This window comes from Bubalus kerabau, chromosome 8, assembly GCF_029407905.1.
Source record: "Bubalus kerabau isolate K-KA32 ecotype Philippines breed swamp buffalo chromosome 8, PCC_UOA_SB_1v2, whole genome shotgun sequence".
Lineage (NCBI taxonomy): Eukaryota > Metazoa > Chordata > Mammalia > Artiodactyla > Bovidae > Bubalus > Bubalus kerabau.
The window spans coordinates 121,781,498-121,792,355 of record NC_073631.1 but is presented as its reverse complement, the minus strand read 5'-3'; the positions used below and the strand labels follow the sequence as shown (position 1 = coordinate 121,792,355).

Genomic DNA, 10,858 nt, shown 5'->3' with positions numbered 1-10,858 from the left:
CCCAGAATCCCCGGGTCTCCAGGCATGGAGGGAGGTAGACTGGGGAGGGCATGCCTTTCGGACGATTTCAGTGTAGTGGAAACTTCATAGAAGTCTTGCCTTTTCTCTCCACGAGGCTGCCTTGACTGAAGTTGCCAGAGTCTCTGGTTGGAAGTGGAACTGCCTCAGCTCGGTGCTGTATGTGTGTCCTCTCTCTCGTGAGCACCAGATGCTCAGTATGTCTTAAACGGATTTTTTAAAAAGTAATGTATTATTTTAAATTCAGCTTGGTATGCAAGAATAAGGTCTATAGAGAAACATAAGAGCAGTCTTTCATGTTGCAAAGTTTTTTAGTTTTTTAAATATTTGTTTGTTTGATTGCACGAGGTCTTAGCTGCAGCACGTGGGATCTAGTTCTCTGACTGGGGCTCAGACTCTGGGGGTGCGGAGTCTTAGCCACTGGACCACCAGGGAAGTCCCACAAAGTTTTCTTAAACAGACCAAGTCAGAGAAAATTTATATACAAAGATAAATCTATCAAAGTAGATCTATAATGAACACCAAAACGCTTAGATGACAAATTCTCATTACTAGATATTACTAGATATATTTTGGGAATCAGTGATGCTATCTAACCATCTCACATGAACTTGAGCAAACTCTGGGAAGTAGTGGAGGACAGACGCCTGCTGCAGTCCATGGGGTCGCAAAGAGTTGGGCACGAGTTACTGACTGAACAGCAAGAACAGCATCTTGGGAATCGGAGGAAAACACAGATAAAGTCAAAAAGATCAAATTAGATGGCCACTAATAGTCCATTCTAGGATTCTCCATCCTAACAATTCACCACTCGCTGTTTGGAAAATGCTGGCCTGCATTATGACAGAAGAAGAATATTACTCTATTCAATTTTATTCTAGAAAAATGGATCCTTGTTATCTGAGAACTAATGTGACTTGCGCCCCCAACCTCCCAGGACACCGAGTACCCTCAAAGACACACGGACTGAAATCTGCCTCCTGACATCGAAAGCCTTAAAAGTCTATCCCTCCTCCCCTAAAACACCGAACAGGAAGAGAGCATGCCTGGGGGCAAGGGCAACCCTGGCTTTAAGAATGTCCTGTGTACGTGACCAGCAAAGGGGACAGGGTCACAACACCTGGCACCTCGGCCCCCTTTCCAGATCCTTCTCCTTCAACCAGAAAACCCAAGAGAACACGCACGTCAGAAAGTGCCACGGGACTATGGCATGGCTGAGTGGGTTTTCATAGCATTCTGGGCTTCTGAGCCCCTGAAGCCAAAGGCCAAGCCCAGAGTGGTTCCCAGCTTCCTTTGCTGGGCAGTTCTCCTGGCTCTGAAAATGCTTGGTGCCGGGTTTCTGAGGCCTGGCGGCTTTAGGTGAAATGCAAGGTCGGCCTGGGTTGATTTAGTGCTTTATTAGCTGTTTATACAGTACTGAAGCGGCACAGGACGTATGAAAAATGACTTTCCGATCTCAGGGAGTAAATCAGGGCTGCTCGCGATTCCACTTAATACTTAACTTGGGCCAGTAAAATATTACACCTGTTATTATTCAAGGCAAACACAGCCCTTCCATTTGCTTATTGAGGAAACAATTTATTTGAGGACATTTAATTGCAATAGTGAAGCCTGCCTTGGGGGGTTAATCCCAGTTTATCGATGCAATTAAAAGCAGTGTGTGCTGGGTCTCATATTTATTATCTAGAGGGAGAGTGTTGACACAAGCCGGTGTTAAGCCTGGCCGCCCCAGAGCATCTGGGCGGCGTGAGGTGTAAGTTGCGGGCTGCCGGCGTGTGTCCGGGAACATCACTGTTTGTGCTCCGCGTAACCTGAGTTTGCATAATCTAATTGGGGAAAGGCTTCTAATTTGATTTTACTTGGAGCAATATGGGTTCAAATGGTCATACGGATCCAGCGCTGTTTGGTTTCTTGTCAATGATTCATGGCATCTTAATGCCCCCCAGACAAACACTAAAGCTTGTCACCTCACATTTGGCAGCAGGCCTCGGTCACCTTGGCGTGCAGCCCACCCCCGACTCCTTCCCCAGCCTCTGGATGTCTGTCCTTCTCCACCTCCAATGTTATTAGGTCTTGCCTAAGTCAGTTCCTGGGCGCCTGCCCTCTCGAGGGGTGACAACCTCCTCACAGCTTGGAGGGACTTGTCTCCCAGCGAGCTGTTCTCAGATGGGGTTGGGGGGGGTATGGACAGGAAGCCACCTGCTGGCCCCACACCACCCCCCACCCGGGGTCACCATGAGATGTGGCCAGTTCCAAAGACCTTGAACATCTCTCTCTTTTCCCCCTTTTGGTTACTATCTTCGTTTTCTTGATCGTATTTCTGGGGCTTTTCTTTGGGCTTCCACATTTTTCTCTTTAACTGTCTGTTTAATACTTGCCTCCCAGTCTTGGGAACCACCTCCTGATTTAATTTTGCTGCACTAATACGCGGAATGGGGACCGGCCTGAGGTTTCTCCACTGCCAGCCCTCCCCTTCCTGTCGGCCTCCTCCTCAGCACAGCTCCGAAACCCGCTCGTTTGCCTGGGCTGGCCCTGGTGGCCGCGGCTTCTCTCAGCAGGTCACTGGTTTGCATCAGTGGCCTTCTCTGTGCGTCCTGACCGTCCCCCCGGCTCCGTGTCTGGGGTGCTCCCAGGCTGTTGGTGGCTGGACTCCCACACTCGAGAGGCGTACAGAGCAGTGGCGCTTGGCTTTTCAACAGAAACGCGAGGCTTCGTCCTGCTGACATGTCACACTGCCCCCTTGCATGGTGGCAAATTCTCCGCTGCGAGGCGCTCGGACGGGGACAGATGCTTGGCGCGAAGGCCTTCCTGCCGAGGGCCGCCAGGCTGTGGCAGGAACAAGTGTGAGCACAGCGACGCGGGGCTTCGGGCCATGCGGGTCTCGGTTCAGATCCTGTCTCCGCCACTTGCTGGATGCGTGATTTGGGGGCAAAGCAGCCAAAGTCCCCAGGCTGCACCCCCTCCCCTGTAAAAGGCCTTAATACCACAAACGGCAGCTGGACTAGCATAAATGACCACTTCTCCACTGGGCTTCCACCATACTGAAATACCACAAATGCTAAAACATCCCCTTCTGTTTGATGACTTTATGAGCCTCCTAACAACTCTGTGGGCTTCCCTGGTGGCTCAGCTGGTAAAGAATTCGCCTGCAATGCAGGAGACCTGGGTTCGATCCCTGGGTCGGGAAGATCCCCTGGAGAAGAAAATGGCAACCCACTCCAGTATTCTGACCTGGAGAATCCTGTGGACAGACGAGTCTGGTGGGCTACAGTCCATGGGGTCGCAAAGAGTCAGACACGACTGAGAGACTGATATATTCATTTTCAATAACTCTTTAAGGATGGATGGCAAAAGACATTTTTCACGGATGATGAAATTGAGACCCAAGGAATTTAAGTAAAATGCCAAGGCGATGGGTAAAGAATGAGAGCCCAGGGCTCGAGCAGAAGTCATGCTTCCGTTGTGAGATGAAAAGAAAACAAGCTTCCCGCACCATTCCCTGTGCAGCCCGGGGTTCTTCCCTTAGAAGGGTCCTGGAGAGACAGTCCTGGGATCCATTCCATCACAGGTGACCCGGCTGCAGGTCCGCCTCCACCAAGCACTATCCCTGCTGCGGGGCAGGATTCCACTGTGTTTCTGTTTCATCTGTGCACGCTTTTCCCTCCCTTCAGAAGGAATTAAGTTCCTTGAGCACAGAAAGGTATTTTAAGTGACTGCTTTATCCTGCAATATCAAGCTGGTTGTGCAAGAGGCTTGATGAGCAGTTGCTGACTTGGATCATGTTAAATAGATTTGGGGCCAACACACCAGAAATGTCTCTGTGAGTGTCACCTGGGGCAGGGGAATGAGGCTGGATCCTCACCCCCTCCCGCCACAGCGGGAGATGTTGCAGGGAGTGGAGGTATTCCAGACTACAGTTTCAGTGAGCGCATCCTCACTTCCTCATCCAGCAGAAAATTCGCTTGGGGAGCTTACCTGCGCTCCCGCCCCCCGGCTGGCCTGTCTCCAGCCCCTGCTCTGACCACGTTCAGACTAAGCAGTGGAGACGAAAATAAAATCCATATGTTTTGCTCCGGGCTTGGCCGTGACCCCCAGGGTGGACATGACCCCCAGGGAGCCAGGCAGACGTCTGCAGCGTTTGCCATCTAGTGATCTGTGGTCAAGGACTCTTCTTCCCGTTAACCTGTTGGTGCACAATCGGGTTAATAACCAGAAAGATGAGCTGACCACAGTTTGATCTTCCCCAGCAGAAGGATTCAGGGTGAATTAAAGGAGACGGCCTGCCCTGTCCACTCTCTGGGAAAGGCTGGTCTACTGTGGTGCTTGGTACTGGAGATTTTCCAGTAGCATCCAGACTGAAGGGTTCCCCCCTCCCATCTTAGGCAGAGCGGCTGAAGGAATGGGCACCAGATTCAACTGGCCAAAGTCCTCCTCTCCCCTCAAAAGATGCCACTGCAGTAAAGACCCCAGGCGCCAGCTCCTCCCTTTTCCTGGAGCAGTGTCTTGGCAGAGAGGCAACTCACGGAAGGGCGGCTAACTGGGGTCCGGGCGCAGGCGGGACCCTGGCGAGGCCCCAACTTCTCTGGCCTGGCTTCCCACGGCCTCAGACGTCAGACGCCCAAACTTACAAAGTTCATTCTCTAGTCCCCTCTCCAGCTCCCCTGCACCATCAGCATTCAGGGAGCAGGCCCAAGAGCAGGACCCCTCTGGGCCAGGAGGAGAGAGTTTGAGGTTCCTGCGGAAGGGGATCTCCAACAGAGGCTGTGGCAGGAGGCTGCCCCAGGGCTGCTGTGCCAAGTGATCTCATGTTCCCACCTTCAGGACAGGGACCTTGAAGAGGAAACCGGAATCCCTGCTCCCTCCGCGGAAGGAACCCAAGGTGCCTAGAGATCTTCCCAGTCCAGAAACTTGTGGGAGGGGAGACTCAGCTCCTAAGAAATGTGCAAAATCAGTTTCTATCTGCCATGGCCCGGTGAGGGGGGGGGGGGGCAGGGAAGGAAAAGAGGGTGAGGGGCTTCCAGAACTCTGGCTGGAGGAAACCACCCCCCACCCAGCCTTAAAACTGGGGAAGGTTTCTATCAATAGAAGTGGCCTGGGGAGCCTGAGCCTGCAGGGAGGTCTCCTGAGAGGCTCAGGCAGGGATGGGGCAGGGATGGGGCAGGGGCTGGGGAAGCTTGACATTAACCATGGGTCCTGGGACACGGCTGTGACTGCCACCCAGGTCCCACTTGGTGGCGACTCCAGGGAGCCAAGAAGCCGACCCTCGGGACCTACTAAGCATCCACAGCAAGTAGGGAAGGACAGAGCAGGGACTGGGCGCAGGGCTGGGTGTGGACTCTGCCCTCGCCTCCTCTCCCCTGGCTGGGCAGGTCGGCGGGTGGGTGGGGAGTCCTCCCATCAGTTACCGAGTTTGAGGCTGGGGGCAAGCAGGGGTGAGGGTACGATGGGGGTGAGGAGAGCTGGGTCGGGGTGGGAGCGGGAGCTAGGCGGGGCTCGCACGGGCCAGCTGGTCCCTAATCACCGCGCGGGTAGGGGGGAGGGGGCGCGGGGGCGCCGGCGGGACGCCCGCCTCTTCCCGGGAGGAATTAGTTAATTCATCAATTAATTAATTAAGGAGAGGAGGACCCCCTCCGCGGTCAAGCTGAACTTCTGCGCCGTCAGATGGTTGTGGGGGAAGGAACGCCGTTGTCGGGGGAGCAGAGCCGGAGAGACTGGACAGTCAGACTTAGCCACGCCGTTTCCTGAAAACGATGTTCAGGCCTTTCAAAGCAGCGAGGAACGAGAGGGCGGTGGACAGGGGAGCCCGGGAGCCGCCCGGGGCCGCCCAACGCACCCAGAGCCTGCTGGGTGGCAGCGGCCCGAAGCCGCCCGGAGGGGCTACGGGCTCCTCCCCGCAGCGCTGCCCGAGGCGTCAGGGTTAAAATCGAGAGCAGCCACGCAAAGGCCCCGGGCGTGGAGGTGGCCGCGGAGCCCAACCCGGGCAGACCCCGGTGCCCATCGACCCGGGTGCTGCCAGGAGGCCCGGCGGCCCATTTCGGCCAGATGTTCAAGACAGATGAGGGACCAGTAGTTAAAACCCGCATTATATAGTTCTGTCGGGTATAAAATTGCATGTGCTGACCCATATATTCTAACTGGAAACGGACTCGAGTCACTTAAAATATTGCAACGTCGATAGGACTAATTAATTGGAAATAAGAAACGAAAGAATACAATTAAACGAGAAGAGAATCATTTTCTAATTTAATAGAGGGACATTTATAAAGATCACAAGCTAAAAGGCATCGAATGATCCTATCGACATTCTATTAAATCAGCCCCCGCGCCCGGCTGGGAGGAGGAGGGCCGGCGAGCGCAGCGTCCGCCCGGGTTTGGTTCGGGGTCTGGGCCCCACACCCGCACGTTCCCGTCTGACCCGCCGGCCGCCCTCCCCGCGGAATCGCTCCTGTCTCTGCGCCGCTTAGGTCCGCCCAGGCCAGCAGAGCCCTGCCTCTGCGAGAGTCCCCGGTTCGCAGATAGATTACAACAAAATTACTAATTGGAAAATGAAATTGTCAATAAAGCATCTCCCCACCCCCGCGTATACAATATCCTTAAATATTAAGTTATTTTATTAGACCCATTTCCTAACAATAATTTATTGCAATAAAACAGACACCGCAGGTCCACCTAAATTGTCTTTTCATAATGAATAAATTTAAGCAGGCTAATTAATATATAAACTAGCCCGATTTGTCAAGTTGATTTGTATTTCAGTTAATTGTGAAAGTAATTACCACATGGTCAAATTAACAGCTTTCTGGAAATGACCAAGCCTGAGGTTTTATTTCCTTCCTGGGTGAAGAAAATTCATTTTTCCAAGCTCTTGATGTGATGAATAAAAGTCATAAATCTGGGTGATTGGTGCAGGCAGAGTCTAAATGGCTTCATATTTCATTTTAGGTTTAATAGAAATATTCATGCTCTGTTTTAATGAAATTAAATTGAGGGGGGATGGGGCTGGGAGGCAGCGGCTGGGGGCTTAAAGCGACAGCGCAGGCTTTCCTCCCCCACCTGCAAGCCGGGCGCTGAGGTCACGTCCAGCGCAGCCCCTCAGCCTCTCCTATCCGTGGGAGCCCAAGGCCTGGAGGGCCTCTTCTGCAGCCGGCTCACCTGGGGCGCAGGCGGGGGCAACCAGCCTGAGCCCCAACCCAGGTGCACTCTCAGGCAGCTGGTGCCCTCTCCCACGGGGCTGAGGTCAGGGGCCAAGGGCAGGGGCAGCCGCTCCCCCAACACCTTTCTGCCTACAGTGGACACGCTCTGGCCTGCGCTGACCCTTCAGAATCCGGGGTCCCCTGGTGGGGACACGCGGGAAGGACATGTGGCAGAGAGCCCCTCACTCACGCCCTCTGCCCTGCGCCCCCTGTGACATCCCTCCTCCCCCCCAAGGTGACCTGCTCCAAATCTGGAGCACCGAGGACCCAGAAGAGTGGAGGGAAGGCAGGCGCTGGGCCGTAGGCCTCTCCCTGGTCCTCAAGGGAAGTGGAGGCGCGTCTTCAGGCCTAGCGCCTCTGCTGTATTCCTCCCAGGCCCGCTGCTCAGACTTTAGGGGAGGCCAGCTCTAGACGGCGGGGCTGGGTACAAGGTCCTCAGGGGTAGCCCTGGGCCCCAGGACAGTCCTGGATCTGCAGCCCCCTGATCAGGGCTGATCTGTGACTTGTTGATTTCCCCTGAGCAAATAAGGCTTTGATGCAGTTCCGGCAAGAGTGGTTAGCTGATGAATTGACAAAAACTAATCAGCTTTATTGGGAAACAGGTTAAGGGCACGGGCGTGTCAATAATTCTCAGCCTGACCCCCTCATCCATTAACCGAGGCAGGCTGATTAGAGTAAGAAGACCCTCTCGCATTTTGCACTGAAATTGCTTTCATAAACTCACCATTATTAGCAGTCGATGCGAGCAGCTAATTTAGAGAAGACATCCCAGGCACGTCACATCTATCATCCGGGTTTATGTATCATTATCTCATTTACAGAATGTCGCAGTGTAATATGTGTTTTTGGCAATAGGCTTGGCCCCGCGCCTGGGCTGCGCCGCTCTTTTTAGCAGCACAGCGGGGACCTCCTCGCCTTCTGCCCCGCCACCCCGCCTGGAAACCCGTGCCTGTCGGGGCCGGAGGCGCACGGAGAGCCGCCCCCTCCGTCCGAGAGCGTCAGGGCCGGTGGTCGCCGCCCCCGCTGCGCCCTGGCTAGCTGCCGGGCCGGCGTCCCCGCCCGGGGGCTCCCTCGGCGGCCGCTCCTCTGCGCCTGGGGGGCGCGGTCCCCGGCCTCCCGCTTGGACCTCGGCCCACTGGGTCGCTGAGAGGCGGGAAGGCCCCCCTCCGCCGCTCCCCACCCCCGGCGGCGGCCCCGCGGCCCAGATGCGCCCGGGGGGAGAGGGCCACCTGTCCCTCCGGGTAATTATTTTAATGCAGGGGCGCAGCGTCTCCGGGTGCGCGCCTCTTGGAGCGACAGACGGCGCGGCGCAGAACCCTCTGCAGCCTTTCAGTGGAATTTCCCAGATGGGCCGAGGGGAGGCCAGGCGGGTCACCAGGGGCCGTTTAACGAGTTCATTAGCCAAATTATCTTGCCCGCCGCACAGGGCCCCGGAGACTGCGGGAAGGCAGCGAGCGCCGGCCGTTCTCACCCCTGGTCTCGAGGTGCGGGTGGGGAGGGCTGACTGCAGGGCTCCAGCAAAGCCCCAGGCCAGCCGGGTCAGGGAGAAGAGGGGCGGCGGATCCTCTGTTGTTGAGCAGCAAACATGCCACCTCCCTGCCATTGTCAGGTCCCACAGGTAGGAAACTGGCCGGGGCAAAGGTCGCTGGGAAAAGGGGTTATTAGATGCGTGGAGTGACTGACCAGGCCGTGGTGTGAGGCCGGGACTGCAGGGTTGGAAGCAGAGCCTGGCCTCTCTGCTGTGGGCTCTAAAGCAAAGTGCCTGTTTTCTCAGAGCCTTAGTTTGCCTGTCTGTAAGATGGGGGCATGGGTACACTTTCCACAGTGACAATGACTATTCGAGGGTGGCCTGAGGCACTCAGGACTGAGCACTTGGACATCCTGGCAGGTGGAGGGGGCGGTGGAACACCTGACCCCGCCGTACTTCCTACCAGCCCTTCTCGGGGCCTCAGATTCCTCTCGGGGGACATATTCCCTGTTCACCTGGTGGGGGAAGCAGGGAATTGCCTGCTGACCACACCCCACCGACCCCCACTTAGGAAACCTGGATGGGGCTGTGATGGGGCGGGGAAGCTCAGGGATGGTGTCCTTGGCAAACCAGCCGCCTCCTGTTTGCAAATACAACCCCCAAGTCCACTCCCAGCCTGAGAGCCATCCTGGGGCCCTGAGCGGGCACCTGGAGGGAGACGCTGGGGCTGGGCTGAAAGAGATGAACTTGACCGAAGATCCCCCAGCTCTGGGCGGGCGCAGCAGGAGGAGGTCCAGCTTCTCTTTGTCCCCCCATCTCTCCGCCTACACCCCCCACCCCCAGCTGCCTCAGCTTCTGCCACCTCAGCAACTTCTAAATAGACCAATTAGCAGCAACTTCCTGCCATTACCCACCGTGAATCTGGACATTAGCGCACTACTATTTAGCCATAATTTGGAGTCAGAACGCACTAAAAAATGCACGCACTGAAGCGTTAAAACGCCCCCAAGCAACGTCTTCCATGTGTTTGTGGGGACTCGGCAGTCAGGGTCCAGGCCTGCGGAAGCCAGCCTGTGCTGTCTGACCTCCGGGAGGGGGGCAGACCTGCTGGCCTGGGCTCTGCAGCCTCCCGCCTCTGGGGTGGCGGGGTGCTGAGCGTGGAGAGGTGTCAGTGCCCCCTGAACACCTGAGCAAGCTGCTCTTCCATGACCAGACACATCCCCTGGGGGACCGGAAAGCTGTGCAGATAAGCCTTGTTCTCGGTTTTAAAATAAGAAATCACCCAGATTCAGGACTCACTCACGAGAGCTGCAGGTCTGAAGGGGTCCTGTGGGCCTCTGCGCTCTGAAAAGCTGGCTTCTCAGGTGTGCCTGCTACATACCTTGTTTCTGCCAACAGCATGAGTAGAGGCCGCTGTGTGAACCTACAATTAAATTACATTGAATTTAAATCCTCTGGCCAAAAGGCAGTCTTCTCAGGAAGCTGTTCATCTCAGTTGAGGGTTGTTTACCCCCTCAAGGGGCTCCAATGAGCTTCCTCCCTGCTCCTGAATTTTGGGGGAAATATTGTTTCTCTTTTTAACCTGGGAGCTTTGAATTTGTGCAACAGAAAGGCTGGGTATACCTCTTCCTTCCCTGGTGGGAGGAGACCCGCAGGGGTGGAAACACTCTAGGGATACCCCACGCCTGTCCCTTCGCCCTGGTGTCCCTGGAAGCTGGAAGGCTGCCCAAAGTCCCAGAGTAAGGCAGATATTTTTGTGTTTGGAGGAAATTTCCAAAAATAGAAGGCTGGTAGCTTGCTGGGATGTTCCAATGATGGGAATGTAAACCCTGCAGCATCCTCTGGCCTTCTTAGCAAGCCCTCAGCAATGCGCCCCTGGTTTGAGGCTGAGTCAGCTGGGAGGGGACAGACCGAGACCCCAGGGACGCCTGGAGGTGGGCTGGGTTTCAGCCCAGGTGCCTGGCTACACGCAGCCTGGAGTGGGGAACCGCCAGTGTGTCCTGCAGGCCCTTCCCAGTCCCTTTGACAGGCCGAGCGCCTGGGTCTAGGAGGAGGTCGGCGAATCAAAGGGTGCGCTAAGAGACACCTTTGCCCACCACCCCCCCCCTCCGCCCGTTCTCCGGCTCTGCTGCTGGGGGGTCGGGGGACACCTGTGCAGCCTGCCCCGCCCCCCAGCTTG

General features: G+C 55.7%; 2 long non-coding RNA genes across 2 annotated transcripts in view; one reads left to right on the top strand and one right to left on the bottom strand.

Moving 5' to 3' along the window:
- Positions 1-10,858, bottom strand: part of LOC129659710 (uncharacterized) — a 30,940-nt gene that overhangs the window by 19,910 nt on the left and 172 nt on the right. The window contains exon 2 of the long non-coding RNA XR_008718197.1: positions 9,983-10,102. This is a non-coding gene — a long non-coding RNA (uncharacterized LOC129659710). The remainder of the gene's footprint in view (positions 1-9,982; positions 10,103-10,858) is intronic.
- LOC129659708 (uncharacterized) lies at positions 20-1,172 on the top strand. The gene is made up of 2 exons (XR_008718195.1): positions 20-242; positions 900-1,172. It is a non-coding gene; the product is annotated as an uncharacterized LOC129659708 (long non-coding RNA).